Raw genomic sequence first — 19,897 nt, 5'->3', positions numbered from 1 at the left:
CACGCTGATAAGACAGACTGAATCTGTAGCCCTTCCGCACATGCTCAGTTAATGTGTTGCTTGAGAGGGGGTTTTTTTTTTGCTTTGGAGAGTGCATGTGATCAGCACTGGCCAGATAGAGGTCAGGGGTTTTGCATCCTCCTAGAGCAGAAAGAAAACTCCCATCTTCAACCAGTGTGCAGCTGAGCACTGATAGAAGTCACACAACTGCTATATACTGCTGATTAGAAAAGATATTTAGCAGTTTATATTTAGCAAAATAATTGCGTTTCCATGTTGTGTACGGTGGGAGACCAGATATAATGAAGACAGGGTCCTAGGTTTAGTAATAATTTTCAAATGTTAGTAAGCAACACTTCCAAGTGCTTTGAATGGGTGGGCTTGTTGGCAAGGCATTCCTGAAAGCAACATGTAAGCTTATCTTTCTCAGCCTTTTGCCTGGAGAATCCTGAGGCAAAACAAGGTTTCTCAGGGCTCTCCTACCTATAAATACACCCAATGGCATATGATGTATGTTTCACACTTGGCATGGGTGTCCCATTTTTTTTTTTAATACAAAATGATCTTGCTAATAAAACAATGTTTGAAATATAAATGGCATAAACAGTCCAGCCAGTGCAATTTTCAGCATTCTGTAAAACGGCACAGCATGTCTGAGAAGTTTGGCAACATCTGCCTTACACAAAGGGCCAGTATAATGTCCTTTTAGACTTTTTGAGGGGTGGATTAGGGCCTGCAACAATAGAAAAATTCCTGGCGTCGGTGAGAATAAGCATGGCCACAGGATTGATGGTCAGTAGGAGTAGTGCCCATCCTTGGTATCAGTGGCAGGAATAGTGCCTTGCCATTGGTTCAGTGGAAGAAGTATTGCCCCATTGTTGGTCTCAGTGGCAGGAATAGTGCCCCAAGGGCTGGATAAAAAGAAGCAAAGAGCCACATCTGGCCCTCAGGAGCAGAGGTCTCCAAACTGCAGCCTAAGGTATGACCTGTACAGAGTGGTCAGGATACACCTCTTTTACATTGGTTGTCAGTGGAAGGAAGAATGCCCTGTTACATTGGTGAGCAAAATACATTGAAGCATTCTATTACATTTGATAAATGTGAACCTGGCGTAATAAATGTAGTAAATATCAGGTTAGAAGATGTAGTACTTTCATACTTAAAGTGGAACTACACTGTATCTGAGCATCACAAACCAAAAATGCAAGTTTCAATATTCAAAGCAAACTCTGCTCATCCATTCATGTCTCAATGCTCTATTTTGCTGAGAAATAATATGAAAACACTAGAGATGAGCAAATCGAACTTGGCGAAGTGGAATTCGTTTCGAATATTAGGGAAAATTTGATTCGCGAATCCGAAAATTAGCATACTTCGGATGCGCGAATCGAAATTTTTCCAAAAATGGCGGCGACATGTGGGGCGATGGAGCGGGGATCTCTGGGAAGGCGCGCAGACAAGGCGCGCTGACCCATAATGCATTCATTCATGACGTGATTGCATTAGCCAATCAGCAGCCAGCCAGCACTGTGTAATGGTGGAGCTATAAATTGTGGCCATCTTACAATTCTCCATTTGCCTCCGGTCATTCAAGAGAGACAGACCTCTCTGTATTAGGGACAGAGTTAGGGCCACAGAACTGTTACTCGGGGCCACAGAACTGTTACTCGGGGCCACAGAACTGTTACTCGGGGCCACAGAACTGTTACTCGGGGCCACAGAATCGTTGAATTAAAGAGTATGTCAGACAACACGCAGAGGAGTGTCAGAGGAGGCCATGTTTTAGGAGCGAGCAGACGTGGCAGCAGAGGAAGGGGTCGAGGCAGCACTAGTCGCAGCCAGAGGCCAGTGCTCCCGGTGTCATCCAGCGGTCGTGTCTCCACCAACAACCCTGCAGTCATCGATTGGTTGGCTCGGTCGTCTTCCTCTTCCCAGGTCACCTCTGACACCTACAGCCAACGGTCGGTGGGTACGTCAGACACAACCGTTAGTTGGCATGGCCCGGGAGCAAGCCCACTGAAATCACGTGTCCTCTACCTGCCCCTGTCCTTTGGTGTTCCCTCACCAAGCGAAGTATCGCATGCTGTGGGCTCAGCCCCACTGTACAGTGAGGAAGAGCTAACAGAGGGCGGTCAGGAACGGGGGGAGACATCCGCCTCTTCAGCAGCCAGGCGAAGAAGTACTGGCGAGGAGAGTGGCTCGGTAGCCGGTCTAGAGACAGGTCTGTCTCCTGACCCAGACGCAGCCGAGGGGGCTAGTAGTGAGGCGGAGACCCTAATTGATGAGGCTGATCGCACTTGGCAGCCTCGTCGTCATCAGGCTATTGCTTCCGCATCATCAGGAGAAGAGGGTGCCAGCTTGGCAGCGAGCAAAACAGTTGGTGGGTTGCCCAGGAGGCAGCAGGGTCGCAGCAGTGTCAGTGGAGGCAAACGGCCACGGACTAGAGCACCAGCTCCACTGCAGCCTACCACCATGGCCAGTAGTGGTGCCGGTGTGCACGGAGGAAGTAGCAGTCAGCCAGTGAGGAGTAGCGGGGGCAAAGTTTTCTACTCGGCGGTGTGGCAATTTTTCGTCAAGCTGCCTGAGGAAGTAAATGTAGCCGTATGTCGACTACGTGGGCAGAAAGTCAAGCGTGGCCAGGGGGCCCATGTTGGGACTACAGCATTGCGTCAGCATATGCAGCGTTGCCATTCGGTGGCCTGGGAAAACCGTGATAAAGATACGGCGGTTCTGCCTGCCCCCGCTCCATCACCCGCTCCGTTACTTGCTCCGTCACCTGACGGCAATCGCCCTCTATCAGCCAGTCAAGGCTCCAACACCTCTGCTGAGGGGAGTCGTCGCTCGTTGGCATCTTCCGCTCGTTCAGATGCTCCTTCTCCTGCTACTCCTCTTCACGGATTCCGTCAGCAGTCTTTCTTGGAATCCGTTTCCAAGAGACAACAGTTTGCGAGCACGCACCCGACGGTGCAAAAGCTGAACGTCCTCCTGTCCAAGTTGCTGGTGCTGCAGTCCCTCCCTTTCCAAGTGGTGGACTCAGCACCTTTCCGAGAAATGATGGCTTGTGCCGCGCCGCGGTGGAGTGTGCCAAGCCGGCATTTCTTCACCAAAAAGGCAGTGCCAGCCCTGCATTCACATGTAGAAGAGATGGTGGGCCAGTCTTTGAGCATGTCGGTCTCTGCCAAAGTGCACGGCAGCGCCGACGTGTGGAGCTGTAACTATGGTCAGTGACAGTACATGTTATTTACGGCCCACTGGGTGAACGTGGTGCCGGCACAGCCGCACCAGCAACTTGGACAGGTCACGCCGCTTTTGCCTCCACGTTTGCACGTCCTTGGTCCAGAAAAGATGTCCGCCTCTACCACCTCTTCTTCCGCTGTGTCCTCAGCCGCCACCCCCGTGCCAAGTCCCATTACCCGACCGGCATATCACATGTGCAGGGCGCAACGGTGTCACGCTGTTCTGCACCTGGTATGCCTTGGCGAACGTAGTCACACAGGGGAGGAACTTCTGAGTGTAATGAACAGAGAAATCGACAGATGGCTGTCTCCGCGCAAACTGAAAATCGGAACCATGTTGACCGACAACGGAAAGAACATGGTGTCTGCTCTGCGTCAAGGAAGGTTGTGCCATGCGCCATGCATGGCTCACGTGTTCAATCTGGTTGTCAAGCGGTTCCTAAAATCCACCATCCCACTGCAAGACCTCCTTAAAATGTCACGTAAACTTTGCATGCATTTCAGCCATTCCTACACCGCAAAGCACACCCTCCTTGAGCTGCAGCGGCAGAACGGAATTCCACAGCATCGCCTGATCTGCGACGTTGCAACAAGGTGGAATTCAACCCTACATATGTTAGACCGCCTTTACGAACAGCGAAAGGCCATCACCGATTTCCTGATGTTACAAGCAGATAAAGGTACTCCCCTGTGTAACTTGGATGTCAGCCATTGGCAGCTCATGCGTGACACCTGCCGCTTGCTCAGGCCCTTTGAGGAGGCCACGCTATTCGTGAGTCGGCAGGACTATGGGATGAACGACGTCATTCCTCTGTTGCACGTCCTGGAACAAATGCTGTTAACAATGGCTGGTCAGGGTGCGGTAGACGTGGCGCACAGATCTCAACGCCACATGACCCCTGTGGGGGCAGGACAGGAAGAAGAGGAGGACATTGGTGCTCAGGAATTATTGAGTGAAATGGGTGGTTTTTCCACTCAGCGGACAGGAGTGGAGGAGCAGGAGCATCTGGTAGAGGAGGAGGAGACAAAGGACCCAGACGCACCGTGGCAGTATGCTGTGGAGATGGAGGCAGGGAGTCCCTCGCATTCCTTGGCACAAATGGCCCATAGCATGCTCGGTTGCTTGCGTAGCGACAGCCGAATAATAACCATCAGACAGAGGGATGACTTTTGGCTGTCCACCTTGTTGGACCCTCGCTACCGTTCAAAAATGGTGGCCTTTTTCACACCTGCTGAGAGGGAGGCCAAAATAACGTACTATAAAAACCACCTATGTAGTCAGTTGGTCTCTGCCTTTCTGCGCCAACGTCTATCCTCAGACACTGTGGGCCCTGTGCGCTTGCGTTCCGTTGCCATGGCAGCAGGGGAGGGGTGGGGTGGTAGGAGCAGTGGCAGCTCCACCAGCAGCGGCTGCCTCAGTCTGCAGTCAATGAGTAGCTTTCTTCACCAGCGCAGTGAGGAAACTACTAACCAGCCGCAGCAGCAGCATCAGGTGGACCTGGAGCAGGACCTCAAACAGGCTTGGGCCTACTTGGACAGCACCCTGCCAACCGAGGTAGACAATCCCCTTGACTACTGGGCAACGAAACTTGACCTTTGGCCCCAACTAGCTGAATTTGCCCTTGAAAGGCTGTCATGCCCGGCCAGTAGCGTGGCATCGGAGCGCGTGTTTAGTGCGGCAGGAGGTATTGTAACTCCGCGGAGGACACGACTGTCCACCCAAAGTGTGGAGAGACTCACGTTTGTGAAAATGAATCGGGCGTGGATTAGTCTGGATTTCAAACCACCAGTTCCTGACACAACTGACTAAATCCGCCATGAATCATGCCCCAAACATGTTGTTATTTTTAACATAGGCCTCTGTATGGCCTTCAATTTAAGCTGCTTAAGCTTCGCCACTCTGTCATGGGCCCCTGTACCGCCTCCTCATGCTGCTGCCAGGTCCAGAGTCTCTCATGGGTCCCTGTATGACCTCCCATTGCTGCTGTCTCCATCGCCACACTCTGCCATGTGCCACTTTCAGGTCTCCTCACACTGCTGGTGGGTTCCATTTTGTCATAGGGTGCTGGCAGATTACGGGCCTCCCATTGCTGCTGCCAGGCCCGTAATCTGCCATGGGCCCCCGTACCGACTCCTCATGCTGCTGCCAGGCCCGTAATCTGTCATGGGCCCCTGTACCGCCTCCTCATGCTGCTGCCAGGTCCAGAGTCTCTCATGGGTCCCTGTATGGCCTCCCATTGCTGCTGTCTCCATCGCCACACTCTGCCATGTGCCACTTTCAGGTCTCCTCACACTGCTGGTGGGTTCCATTTTGTCATAGGGTGCTGTATGGCCTCCCATTGCTGCTGCCTCCACCGCCACACTGTGGCTCCACACTCTGGTTTTGGCCCCGTGACTGCCCAAATGAGTGAAGTGTGCGGTGATTCTAAGATCGACGGCACTCATCTGCATGTCATACTGACTGACAGTATTATTTCTCTTCCCCAGCAGACTCCAATGGCATTTAAATTAAGGGTACAGTGTTCTGCACTAATATAAAGGCTCTCTGAAGCCTAGAAACACCCTTTTTATAAGTTAAATTTGCAGCGAATATATTCGCATCGAATCAAATTTATTCCTCGAATTCGCCGAATCGAATTTTTGAATACTTCGCTCATCTCTAGAAAACACCCTCTGGCCTTTCTGGCAGTGGCCATCTTGAGTAAGGGCTTATTGTAGCATTTTTTACCTGGAATTCATCTGCTCTTTGCTCTTCCATTAGCTGAGTTGAGAATCCTCCCCTCCTGAAGACTGCTGGGATGTATGATATCACTTGCCTTGGCATGGAAACCAGAAAGTAACTGAAGAAATATGTAAATATTTATTAAAAAAAATCTCTTTACATTTACTAATGTTAGCAGCATAATTATTTAAAATAGTCTTCTCTGATTGAGAATTAAGTTCTGCTTTTTAAGGTAGGGGTGTCTGTACATTTTTATTCACCTAGAAGCTGTACTGGTGGAAGAGCCATGACAGCTTTTTTTTTTTTTTTTTTTTTTTTTTTTTTCCTGCTCTGCTCCTATTCTGTTCACTGGCTATTCTTTGCATCACTGTAAGTTTAGGTATTTGAACTAGAAAAGACTAGGAAAGAGCCAGGGCCTACTCTGTTTGTCCACTCTCTGCCCAAGTACACAAAGAACAACTAGAAAAATGGTAGTCTTTGCAGTTCAGTTATAGGTGTTCAATATGGACTTTCTACAGTGTTTGACACTAGCCATCAGGTTAGTGTAGATCTGCTCCACTTTTCAATAAGTCTTCATTTGATTTCTATACGCAGGTAGCTTTTAGTACTGATGTGGTGGTCTTGTGAGAAGTCACAATTATATTTTAGTAGAATATGAAGCATTGAACAAATACTACCCCCAACCATCCTAGAGTATGAGCTTATTGAATCCGTGTCTTCTAAAGGCCTGAGGCACACAGAATTAGCCAGCACATCATGTAGCATAGGTAGTGCATGTGATGGTATCTAATTATAAACAGGTTTCTGGACCATGCCTCCTGCATTAGAGCTGGTTCTTGGTGAATAATTGGACTTTAGAAGTACTATAGAGAAGTAATATGTGTTGGAAAGAATATATTTTTGTTTTATACATAACATAAAACATTAAAAGGTTCTTTATACCCAATATATCATCCTTCATGCCAAGACACCTTTCTAATTGTTCTACCCTACACAAGCTCTTAAATCTCTTAACTCATTCTTGGTGGAACATCATCTACATAGTGTAATCCTGGCAACTGGTGAAGTGGCAGCTCCTTTTCAAAAGACAATTTGGTTCACTTCCTCAGGACAGAAAGGTAATGTCACTGCGAAACCACCTGACGTTTTAGAACCAAAGCCTCCCACCTTACCATTTTAATATAACAGAACATCTAACATATGCTTTGACATATATACAGTAAAGGATCATTTCATTACATATTTTTGTATTGAACCAGGACTGCTGAAACCACTTGCATAGGCAGATACAGGCATGTGTTATCAATAAGTAAGTGGTAAAGCACAATAACCTATAGCAACCAATCACTGAGCTATAATGATGTGCAGTAACCTCTAACAACCAATCAGTAAGTGGTAATGTGCAAAAACCTCTAGCAAATCTGTGAGGTGTAGTGTGTGCTGTAGCTTCTAGAAATCACTAAGTAAGCAGTAATGATATGCTGTAACCGCTGGCAACCAGTCGCAATCACTGCCTGATCTGCTGCAGTAAACTGATTTTGAGTCTAGCTGCTATTTATCGTTTGCCTCAGAGCAGGTGGAGAGTGAAATTTCATGTTTGCCTAGGGTCCATACACTATTGCCCTGGTCCCAAGGACATCTCCTAGGCTCCTGGTGCCTGCCTAGGTTGGCCTTGTGGATGATTAGGTTCTTTTCAAATCTGATACCCTAAACTGGGTCTGACTTCCCTCCTTCTATAGCTAACATACAGCAAAGTTTCTAATTCCAACATTATGAAGAAACAATATTTTACCCAAAGTTCATGATTACTCCACTTTAGGGTGCTCAGAATTATTGGTTACATAACAGCCAGAATGTCTCGTGCCTCAAGCATGAGGAGGACATTGAACAAGGTAAGAATGTGTCGTCGATGGGGTAGTAGATTTTTTTTTTTTTTTTTCATTATCGGGAATGTATGTTATGTGGTGGTTTGAAAAACAAGTGATGTTTGATAGAGCTCTTTAAACTCTGAGCAGTGTTCTAAATCCATAATGCATTTTGAAATCAAGTGGAATGTTAATGGATGTAATTGATTATAGAGCCTAAACTTGTATGCCTGTGTTTTTTTGTGTGTAATAAATAAGTAGAAAATGTATAATCCTGCCATTATAAAATAGATGCCATGTGTGCATGAAGTGCAAGTTCCTTGAATAATTAGTATTCCTCGAATAATTAGAAATTCCTCAAATTTAGACAGTTTTTTTTTTTTAGGGCGGTGTCTGACTAGTGATCTAGCATGCAGGACTTTTCTCAACATTTTTAGAGGACACTGAGTGAAGTCATTCCTAGGGGTACACTGGTAAACAAAGCTGTAAAACTGCCTAGTATAACCCCTCCCACTCCCAGCATGCATACGTTTTTGCTGATGTCCTAAGAAGCAAACTGATTTCTGTGACTTTTAATACGTTTTACTTTAATCAATACTTTTTAATACCTTTTTTTTTCTTTTATCAGGCTTCTACAATTGCTGCAGAGCCAAACTGGCCTTATTTTTACAGCTTGCCAGATTTGGCTGATCCTCGACTTGGCCACATATCCGTAACCTGCTGTGATGTTGAAAGGGAGCCAGCCAGAAATGTGACCTACAGCAATGGACTCTGCTTAGGCTCTTTACTATACACTCTGTAACATGTGAGGTGGCCACAGAGCCTTCTCGGCCTTTTGGCTAAGATCAAGTGTAGTATCGACCTTGCCTTTAGGGGTGTCCCTGCTTCCAGCTAGGACGTTGAGAACCACTTGCATCTATCCCAGCCATTTGGTCTGTGTGGGGTACCCTCTACTCGGCCTGGTAGGATCGTCTATTAAATTCGGCTTCACCTGCTTGCTGCTATTGGGTTTGAGGCTTAGCCCCCACACAGAACGAGTTTGTGATCTCCCCCCCCCCCCCCCCCCCCCCCTTGTTCACTCTGCGTTACTACCTCCGGGCAGTAGACGCTCAAGAGCCTTTTCAAAGGCTAAGCAAGCGAGAGTGAAGCCGCCGAGGAAGAAGAAGGAATCCGCTGAAGATCTCTTGGAAGCCCTCCTGAGAACTCCTCTGCGACAAGATGGGGAAGAATAAGCAAACCGCGAAGAAGCCACTGACCGCCACCAAGACCCCGGGAGAAGCCCCCTCCACCTCCACCTCCACCTCAGAACGCTCCGGCCCTGCAGAAGGTCTCCCCCCTCTGGAGCCCTGGATGAAGCAGACAGTCGTGCTACGGCTGAAAGAGGTGGAAGGCAGAATCCCGGAGATGACCCCGGAAGTCTTCGGCAAGAAAATGATTCTGGATCAAGGATTTAGCAAGGCAGAGACCCTGTCGGTGCAGTCCTTCGTGAAGGGCATTTTTCTTTATAACCTTTGTTTCATTACAGGTCTGCAGAAGGTACTGGGAGATGGTGAAGACCTCTGGGCCCGATTCCCCTTTCCGCAAGTTTCTTGCGAATTCTCCCATTCAAAGGGACGAAAGGCGGATAACTGTGTCCATGAGGAACCCTCACGTCCCCGGTAAAGATATCTCCACCTATCTCCAGAGGTTCTGCGTCGTGTTGAAGGACCCAGTCCGGATACTAGACGCCAACGGCTTCTGGACAGGTAAGTGGGCCGTGTTTTGCAGATTGCTGAGAGATCGTCCCGCTGGAGATCTCCAACACCTGCAACAGTGCTTCTCCCTGGGAGCGTCAGCAGGTCTCCTACATTACCCGGATCAACCCCAGTCATGCCGCAGGTGCGGTCAGCCAGGGCACGAGGGTAAGGATTGCCATGTGCTTTCATGTAGGTTCTGCCGGTCTGCAGGTCACGAGACCAAGGATTGGCCGAGGTCCAAAACCTGCAACCTCTGTGGACGGTCAGAGCACGTCTACAAGGACTGCCCAGAGAGAAGCAGGACGTATGCGGGGGCCCTGAGCAAGGGCCCAGCTGCTAAACCAGCGCCTCAGAAGGACCCAGGTAAGAGGAACCCCCCACCCCCTCCCCCCACCCCAGCCCCCCCTGCCCCTCCGGTGTCGGAGGCCGGACCCTGGTCCCCCTGCCCCTTGCCCTCCTGCTCCACCCCCCCTGACCTGTCCTCACAGGAGGATTTCCCGCCCCTTCCCCCTGCCACCCCCGTCAGCAGCTCTGTGGCGGGGATCAGGAAGCGGAAGAAGGAGCAGGCCAGCCCGGCGGCGGAGGACCCCTCCTCCGCCACCAAACGGCCTGCCGTCCTCCAGGATGCCGCAGGTCACCGACCCCGTGGGGGAGGACCTCGACACACTGGAGGAAGAGGTGGAAGAAGAAATGGCTCTGACCCGGTCGGGGCCAGATCTCTCCACCGACTTCGATGAGGTCCTCAACGAGGTCCTCAACCAGATCGGTCTGAGCCAGGACCCTGGCCAGGCCGCAGAGGTCGCCCCCCCTCCCCAGGGGAGGTAAGCACAGCCCCTGCCGACTAACCCCTTCATCTCTTTCCCATGATGGCTGAGATCTCTATCTTTTCCATTAATGTGAGGAGCATCAAGGATGTGTCTAGGAGGCAGACTGTGCTGACCTTTCTCTCCACACAGCAGAGTGATGTCTACATGCTTCAGGAGTGCGCCCTTCCCCCTCTGAGGAGGTACACTCATTTGTCCTCCCAGTGGACCCACGGTCCCTCCTACTGGTCTGGGGGTGGCGATTGCAAGTCCGCAGGGGTCGCGGTTCTTATCCGGGGAGGACGTTTCACTGTTGACTCCATCCATGAGCTCGTCTGTGGCCGCCTTTTGGTCATAGACTGCTCGTGGGCGGGAGAGCCCGTTAGGCTCATCAACGTGTACGCCTCCCCGGAGAAGAACGCGCGGCTGGAGCTTTTCCAAACCCTGCGGACGCAATTCGTCACAACGAGAACAGTAGTGATCGGCGGTGATTTTAACTGTCCGATAGAGGAGGACGGGCGCAGCTCCAGCATGTACGCAAAACTCGACGCCACCTTGAAGCTGCTCCGGGAGGTGATTGCGGAGGCTTCCCTGCAGGACGCCGTGGGATCCGTGGGGCGCAGTTCCGTGAACTACTCATGGAGCCGTCCCGACGGATCTGTGCGCTCCAGGATTGACTTTGTGCTCACCTCCAGGGCAGTCAGGCACCGCGGGTTCTCCATGGTTCCCTGCTTTTTCTCTGACCACAGGGCCATTCAGTTTCGGGGTGACCTGGGAGAGGGCTTTGCCCCGGGCCCAGGCTCCTGGAAGCTGAATTGCACCCTGCTGGACAATGAGGAACTGCTAGAGGAGCTCAGGGAAACCTACGGTTCCTGGAAGGAGGAGAAGTCTTTCTTTCCCAAGGTAAGCGACTGGTGGGAGTTCGTGAAAGTCAAGCTGCGCAGCTTCTTTCAGGCCAGGGGACGCCAGCAAGTGTGTGCCAGGAGGAGGGAACTCAGGAGATTGCAGTGTCAGCTGCAGTCCCTGCAGGACCTTCAGCTCTGTGGCTGGGACGTGCGGCAAGACCTGGAGGACACCAAAAAGAGCTTGAAAAAGCACTTTGAGGAAGAATCCAGGCACATTGTCTTCCGTGCCAAGGTGGAGCATCTAGAGAAAAGTGAGAAGTGTAACTCTTTCTTTTTCAGGAAACTCCACTCAGGACACATACCCCTGTCGGAGCTGTGTGACAAGACCGGAACACTCCAGAAGGGGAAGGAGGCCGTGTTGGAAGTGGTCAGCGACTACTACACAGACCTCTACTCCCCCAAAGAAACAAACACGGAAGCGGCCGACAGGTTCTTGTCAGGTATCTCTAACGTTATTGATCCTGCAGGTTTGTCGGCCACCAACGCCCCCTTGACGTTGGAGGAGCTGCACTCTGCTGCTAAATCCTTTAGGCGAGGCAGGACCCCGGGTTGCGACTGTCTCCCAGCGGAGCTCTATGTAGCGCTGTGGGATCTCGTGGGCCCGGACCTGCGCAAGCTGTACGAGGAGATGGTGGTGGAGGGCAAGATGCCTCCTTCGTTGAGGGAGGGGATGATCACGATCCTGTACAAGCGTAAGGGGGAGAGATGTGACTTGAAAAATTGGCGTCCCATCTCTCTCCTGAACGTGGACTACAAGATCCTCGCCAAGGTCATGGCGAACAGGCTGAAGGCTGTCATCGGACAGATCACCCGGATCAGACTTGCGGCATTCTTGGCCGCAGGATTGCGGACAGCCTCGCGCTTTTCCGGGACACGGTCCAATACATCAAGGACCGCCGTGTGCACGCGGCCCTGGTCAGTCTTGATCAGGAAAAGGCCTTTGACCGTGTCTCTCATGGGTTTATGTGCAGAGCCCTGCGCAGGTTTGGTCTCGGGGACATGTTTTGTTCGTACGTTGATATCGTGTATAATGATATATGCAGTTCCATGCAGGTGAACGGCTGGAAAACTGACCCCTTCCCGGTCCTCTCGGGTCAGACAAGGCTGCCCTCTCTTACCTCTGCTTTTTGTTTGCTGTATAGAGCTCTTCGCCGAATGCATCAGACGGAATCCAGAGATCGGGGGAATCACCGCACCGGGACCAGACAGAAGGGAAGTGAAGTGCTCACTCTACATGGACGACGTGACGGTGTTCTGTGCCAACCAGCGCTCCATCGACCTGCTCGTCCAGACCTGCGAGGACTTCGGCCAAGCTTCGGGGGCAAAGGTCAACTGCGGGAAGTCGGAAGTCATGCTCTTCGGAAAGTGGTTCCTGCCGCCTTCTGCATCCATGCCCTTTGGCATCAAGACAGACTTCATGAAAATTCTGGGAGTTTGGTTTGGTGTCGAGGGCGCAGCCCTGAAGTCTTGGGAGGAGAGACTAGCAAAGATGCGTCAAAAATTTGGACTCTGGAGCCTCAGAGACCTCACCATCGAAGGGAAGACACTGGTACTCCGCAGCGAGATTCTCCCTGTGTTGCAGTACCTCGCCCAGGCCTGGCCCCCTCGGGTCAACACCTGTAAGGCCATCACCAGGGCGGTGTTTCACTTCATCTGGGGCTCCAAGATGGACAGAGTGAAGCGGGCAGTCATGTTCAAGGAACACCTCAAGGGCGGTAAGGGCGTGCCCGACATCGCCACTTAACTGAGGGTGTTCTTTGCTTGCAACTGCATCCGCAGAACTTTGCCCAAAAGGATTATGGACTCTGGCGGGAACGCAATGTCTCGCTTCTTCCTGTTGCCTCTCTGGAGGTCCCTCGGGTGGGACACTTGGGACAGTTCCATCCCCTACAACTGGGACACTCCTTGGTACTACTTGGATACCTTCAAGTTCATCAGGGAGCAAGGGCTGCAGGGAGTCAAGCCTGACTTGTGGAAACTAAAGACCATCTACAAGTTCATCCGAGCCAGCGACATTTTTGGAGTCGGTTCCAGGCCTGCCTTCAGACACCTGCAAGGTGGTCTGGAGGAATGTTTCTTCCAACATTCTCACCAACAGGCACAAAGACCTGGCATGGATGGCAATCCAAGGGGGGTTGCCTCTCAGGACATTTATGCATGCCAGGAACCTGAGCAGATACAGACACTGCCCCTTCTGCATCATCCATGAGGAAACGTCTCACCACGTTTTCTGGGAGTGCTCATTTGCTCAGGCCCTGTTGGGGGCCCTGGAACCTGAACTCAAGGACTTTGTACCACAGACAGCCATCACTCACTTTGGGGTGTTGAATGGACTATTCTGTAGGACTTTTTCTCTGGAGGACATTGACGGCGCCTGGCGGGTGCTGTGCTGTTTTAAGGACGCTTTATGGTGCGCCAGAAAGCGCCTCATCCACCAGCGGGAGAGGATGTCCATTGAGGACTGCCGCAGACTGATCCTCAGTCTGCTCAGAGACTATTCCTTGATGGACTTTAAGGAGGAAGAGGACGTCTGAAGATTTCCCCCTACTCCCCCTTGCGTGTCTTTTGTCCTTTCAATAAAGCTTCGGGCCTGTGTGTTTTTTTTTTTTTTTTTTTTTTTTCCCCCTTCCCCTCCCCCCCTTCGCCCCACACACACCCGAGGCCTATTGATCGTAATATTCGGTTTTTCGTTTGTGCATGCATTAGTAATAGTAATATTAGGAAACGTATTGTGTATTAGGATGCTATAGTTTCGGGGTAAGCGGCGTCATGCATGACGTGTTGGTCTGGGGGATTCTTCCTCTACGCATATCACGTCAGGCATCATACCGCTGAGCGAATGTATTTATTTCTGAATGTATTTATTGTATGCTTGGAACTATATTGCTATGTGGTGCGCTGCGTCGCAGTATAGGGTGAGATGTACCCCGATTTACAAGTATCATGTTGTTTTTGATGCTTCTGTAATAAAAGTATCTTTTCAATCAAAAATCTGTTCTTATCAGTGTCCAGTGGGGGTGCTCCCGGCCATTCTAGCTTTGCGGGGATGGCTGTTGTATAGTATTCTCACTGGTATGATGGGGGTCTGGAAGGCTAGTACTGGGGGGACAGAAACCGGGGAGCGCCACAAGTTAAGCTGGGGCCCTGGGAGTAATTCCCCCGAGAAAACTGGAAGGACCCAGTACCTCCTGATTTGGATGGATCTACCTGGTCTGGCCAGGGGCTGGGAAGGCAGAGAGTCTGCAAACACGGTGCCCCCTGAGTAGTCGCCTCAGAGGTGCTCTGAGTAGCACTTGGGTGTGGGACCCCACGTTGTGAAAGAGCACATGGTCACCGCGTTTAAACACTGTGCACTGCGCCTCTAGGACCGGGCCTTTTGGCCAAGTCTTGGGCAATTTTTTTGCTACAGGCCTCGGCCTGGTCAGTGCACGATTTGGAACAACCACTTTATTATTTTTATAGATTTATTTAATTATTTATTTATTCACTCCCACGTTTGTCACCTTTTACTTATGTGTGTGTTTTCTTCACATGATAGAGGGTGTGGGTCCTCAGGCCTGCCCTGAAGTCTTGCGGGAGGATGTGTGGCCTTCTGGTTCCTTCCTCTCCTGATCCCTAGGGGGTTTTCTCTCCGGGAGAGCCCCCTGACCAAGTACTAGATGTCTGGCTTCGGCTGGACATAAGGAACGGTGGTCCACCAGGCCTTTTGGCCAGGAGGACCAAATGGGAACCTTGTCCCCATCATGAGCTTCGTCACCCGGGGGATCAGGGTAGTGGTCCAACCCCTTCAGGGGTAGGACAAAACACCCCTCAGTGCACTTTTTGTGTGGTGTTTTTGCACTTGCACTTTTTTGTGAAACACTTACGGGTTTTTCGTTGTAGTTTCCATGTTTGCTGACTTAAAAAAAAGTGAGGTGGCCACAGAGCACTATACTCTGGGCTGGTGGAACCCTGTCCCTGAAAACTCCTTGGGGTGTATGCCCACTGGGATGGCAAAGGCTGTCTGGATGGGGCTTACTCCCCTGAATCATGATTGGCACTGTGGAACTCTACCAAACAGTAGGGCTTTTCTCTTTAGTTGAGTGTACTTGGTACTATGCTCCAGTTCAGGGGTTAAAAGTTCACTTTTATGATAAAAATAAGAATTGCATATATTTTTGTAGGAACAAAAAATGTGCATTTTTATTATTTTTTTCACAGGAGCCTGCAGAACATTGTACCCTCTGCTCTGGGACAACTGTTCCCACCAGGGCTCATAACTATTGTGTTCCAGAAAAAAGACTACCACATTTCTACTCAAAACTGTTCACCATTCCAAAAGTGAAATTGGGCATTTGCTGGATCTAAAGCTTCTCAACACCTACTTGGGGTACAAAAATTCCAAATCTACAAGGTAGGTCATTGCTTACCTGAACTTGTAAGTCAGCCTCTGTGGACATTAGGGATGCCTTCTTCCATGACCCCATCTTTCCATTACATCAACGCTATCTGGGTTTCGTGGTGGGCATGTAGGATTACCAATGTGTTGCCCTTCCTTTTAATCTGTCCACTCCACCTTGATTCTTCATCAAGGTGCTAGACCCTGTACTTGTTTGCTTTGTTCAGAGGACATTCCCCATTGAGATACCTAGGCAACTTTCTTCAGAGGGAACAATCTGCACATATTCAATCTGTCAAAGTCCAACAGATGGTTTAAGCATAGGTTTGGATAGCTCCTGACCCTCTAGAAGTTAGTGTTAGAACTGACACACTGCTATCTGCATGTTATACTACTACTTTTCTTTCCAGGGTCTCTTCCACAGGAAAAGCTCCAAACTCCATGTTTGGACTCTACAGTCTAGAAGCCAGTCAACCCCATGCTTTTGCATGAGGTTTCTGGGTTTAGTGGTGGCCTCATTTTAAGTCAGTTCCATAGGCCCAATTAGCAGAAAATATGCTGGTAAGGTATGGTGGGTTTGGTTATTTTAGCATAGAACATGGTAGGAAATGGTAGTTGCATATAGTCTTATATTACAGAAATCTAATGGCAATTTATAAATTAAATCTTTTGTTCAGTTACTCAGCGATGTTGGCCTACCATTTATTTGCATAGTGGACCCTTTGGTTAGACATTTGTGGGAACTTGGCATTGAAGAAGTTTTTGGGTTCTCCAAAAAAAAATTCCACAGTGCTGCAGTCTGGATTTGACTAAATGCTAAAGAGGGAATATTTAAACTATGAAATGGAAATTCTCAAGTGAAGACCCTGTATCACCAAAGGTCTTCACATTAATGCCACAGAAATTTGTCAAACTGTAGCCCATGGCATGTGATAACAGATGGTCAAGACTGCAGATATGTTACAGTGGACTGTGAACATGATATAGGAGTTGGAGACTGGGCACTACGGGTCTATACAACTTACAAAAATAGATTGTTACAAATATATCTTACAAACTTTACTGTATTAAAGAGCACAATTGTATTCAAAGTTTGGGTACTGTGGAAAACATGAAAGCTTTAGCCAGTCAATTGGGAAATTATTAGGAAAATAACAAACCACCTTTTAGCTATCAGAGCAGGTATGAATATACTATACAAGACAGAGTAATATTGTCAAACATATTAAACCCAAAAAGTAAGAGACAATATTGCAAAGGTAAGTCAGACATATGGTAATATTGAGGATCATGCAGCTAACCGTGACATAAGCAAAAGTGGATTAGGAAAACGTCATTTGAGAGAGAATGTTTGTCACAATGCAAGATAGTTATTCAGATGGATAATTTGCTACCATATGATAGACTTATAACTGCCTATACAAAGGACAGTTATATCTCTAAGAATTATTGTAAGGTGATCAGGGGCAGACTGACAACTCATGGGGCCCCCGGGCAATAGGGGATCATGGGGCCCCTGTGTCCTTGCCCAAGCTCAAAAAAGCCTATGAAAAAGGTACCAGGGGCATCTCATGGGGCCCCCTACTGACCCCGGGCCCTCGGGCAGTGCCCGAGTTTCCAAATGATCAGTCCTCCCCTGAAGGTGATACATCTACGCATCATTGAACAAGTCACTCTAGGCTTGGAACCTGCTATTTTACTTTGACCAACAAGGGCATGCAGTACATTGATCCTTTTCTATGAATTCAAAATATAGGAAAGAATGGTCCCTGCTCTTACGGAGATCTTCTACCAAGTTTGAATATTCCTGCATATGATAACAGGCTCCTCTTGCAACAGAAAGTTTTTGCTATCTCCAACTGGTAAGAATAAGGTAGGAGCATCCAACTTCTGGTCTTCCAACCCTACATCTGTGGCCTCACCTCTGTTCTTGGTGCCTAGGATTCCAGGTAGGTCTAGGGAAAACATATTGACTTCTACTTAAAATACTAGTTGACCTGGCCAGCATGTGGATCCAACATCTTCTATATCTTTTAAACATTTTTCTAGCAAAACTCACAATACAGTGTCTAATTTTCACATTATTTTTGCAGATTTGCTCAATTAAACTTTCTAATAGGGGACACACTAAAGCACTGTCCTCTTTGTTCAGGGAATATTGTGCAACGTATAAGCTCCTGCTTTAGAGTTCTTTATTATGCATATACTCATACGTGCGCATTGTAAACATTAAAAAGGACATATTGTTCTGTAAGTGAATTAGTCCTAGGGGGAGCTCGTATTTTATTTAAATAAAATAGCACAGATGGTGTCAAGCATGAGCCATGAGTAATTTGGCTTGCACTGGGGTGTCACCACTCTAGTGGGAGAAAGGTCTCATTGTTAATACACAATGCAAATCACATGCATTCTGTATATTAAAGTAAAATATAATTATTAATTCCAGTCAACACAGGGAATTTTGAATGTTTTTTTTTGTTCATTTCTCTAAACTGTAAATATGAAAATGCATCACACGTTGAGTGCTGGATAATTTGGAGATTCATGACAAGAAAAGTCACTTAATTTGTTAGGAAATGTAAGATTTTCTTTTATTGGTACATACAATTGGCTTTTTATTGGGAACACTTGGTTTGATAGTCAAGGAGTACACAAAGAAATAACAATATTCAGATATGCTGTGGCTTTCAAATGGTGCCCATTGTTGTCATTCAGAAACCTAACGTGTGAAAAACATATTCAGCACCCCACATATATTTCACCTTGTCCACCATCTTCTCCGACTGTCCTTTAATTTACTGCTTGCTTTTTGGAGGCCCCTGGCTAGTTACTTTAAACCAAATTAGACTCTTGAACTGCATCATCCATGAGGAAACGTCTCACCACGTTTTCTGGGAGTGCTCATTTGCTCAGGCCCTGTTGGGGGCCCTGGAACCTGAACTCAAAGACTTTGTACCACAGACAGCCATCACTCACTTTGGGGTGTTGAATGGACTGTTCTGTGGAACTTTTTCTCTGGAGGACATTGTCAGCGCCTGGAGGGTGCTGTGTTGCTTTAAGGACGCTTTATGGTGCGCCAGGAAGCGCCTCATCCACCAGCGGGAGAGGATGTCCATTGAGGACTGATCCTCAGTCTGCTCAGAGACTATACCTTGATGGACTTTAAGGAGGAAGAGGAGGTCTGAAGATCTCCCTTTCCCCCTAACCCCCCCCCCCTTGCGTGTCTTTGTCCCTTCAAATAAAGCTTCGGGCCTGTGTTTCCCCCTTTTTCTCCCCCCCCCCCACACACCCGATGCTTGTCATATAGCGTAATATTCGGATATCGTTTTTTTTCTGCATGATTTCGTGACTTTAACAAAAGTATTGTGTATTAGGATGCTATGGTTTTTGGGGTAAGCGGCGTTATGCATGACGTGTTGGTCCGGGGGATTCATCCTCCACGCACATCACGTCAGGCATCATACCGCTGAGCGAATGTATTTATTTCTGAATGTATTTATCGTATGCTTGGAACTGTATTGCAATGTGGTGCGCTGCGTCGCAGTACAGGGTGAGATGTACCCCGATTACAAGTATCATGTTGTTTTTGATGCTTCTGTAATAAAAGTATCTTTTCAATCAAAAAATATGCTCAGTGTTGGCAAAGTTGATCTGGGAAAACACAAACCCCTTACTTTGATATAGATGAAACATGGACCTCATCAGAAGGTGCAGAACAGTTAAGATATACTGGCATGGCAGGCATTCCATTGGCTCAGTACCTGACAGTTTCTGCCCTGAAAAGGGAGTGTAGTCCCAGTTGACCCACAATGTTTCCAAGTATCCACATGTACGGACTATAGCATAGTGCACAACAGCCTTACCTGCCAGGAATGCCCACTTACGATGCCTTCGGAACTGAGACAAATGCCGAAAAGTGGAATGCATAACTATACGAAGCAGCTCCTAACCGAAACACAGTGTATAATATCCTATATTGTATATTACGTAGCTAATCCCTGAAGTCTTCAGTGTGCAGGATTGTAGTAGCTGCATAAAGAAAAATCAGATCACTTACTAGAATGTCATTGGTAGGACTCATGAGAGCGGTGTGTAACATAGTCAAAATGCATCCATGCAATAATGGGCACCAAAAAGCATGGTGCAAAAGTACTTGACCGGTTTTGCTGGGACCACTCAGCTGCAGAAGAGGTAAGGCTCAGCTTGCTTAGGTGCCACTTTTCTTAAGAGGGATTGTAGAAAGGCATGGAAG

Source organism: Staurois parvus, unplaced genomic scaffold, assembly GCF_062004578.1.
Source record: "Staurois parvus isolate SC_StPar_1 unplaced genomic scaffold, SC_StPar_1.0 ptg000255l, whole genome shotgun sequence".
NCBI classification, from domain to species: Eukaryota; Metazoa; Chordata; class Amphibia; order Anura; family Ranidae; genus Staurois; species Staurois parvus.
Note: the sequence above shows the minus strand (reverse complement) of the source record.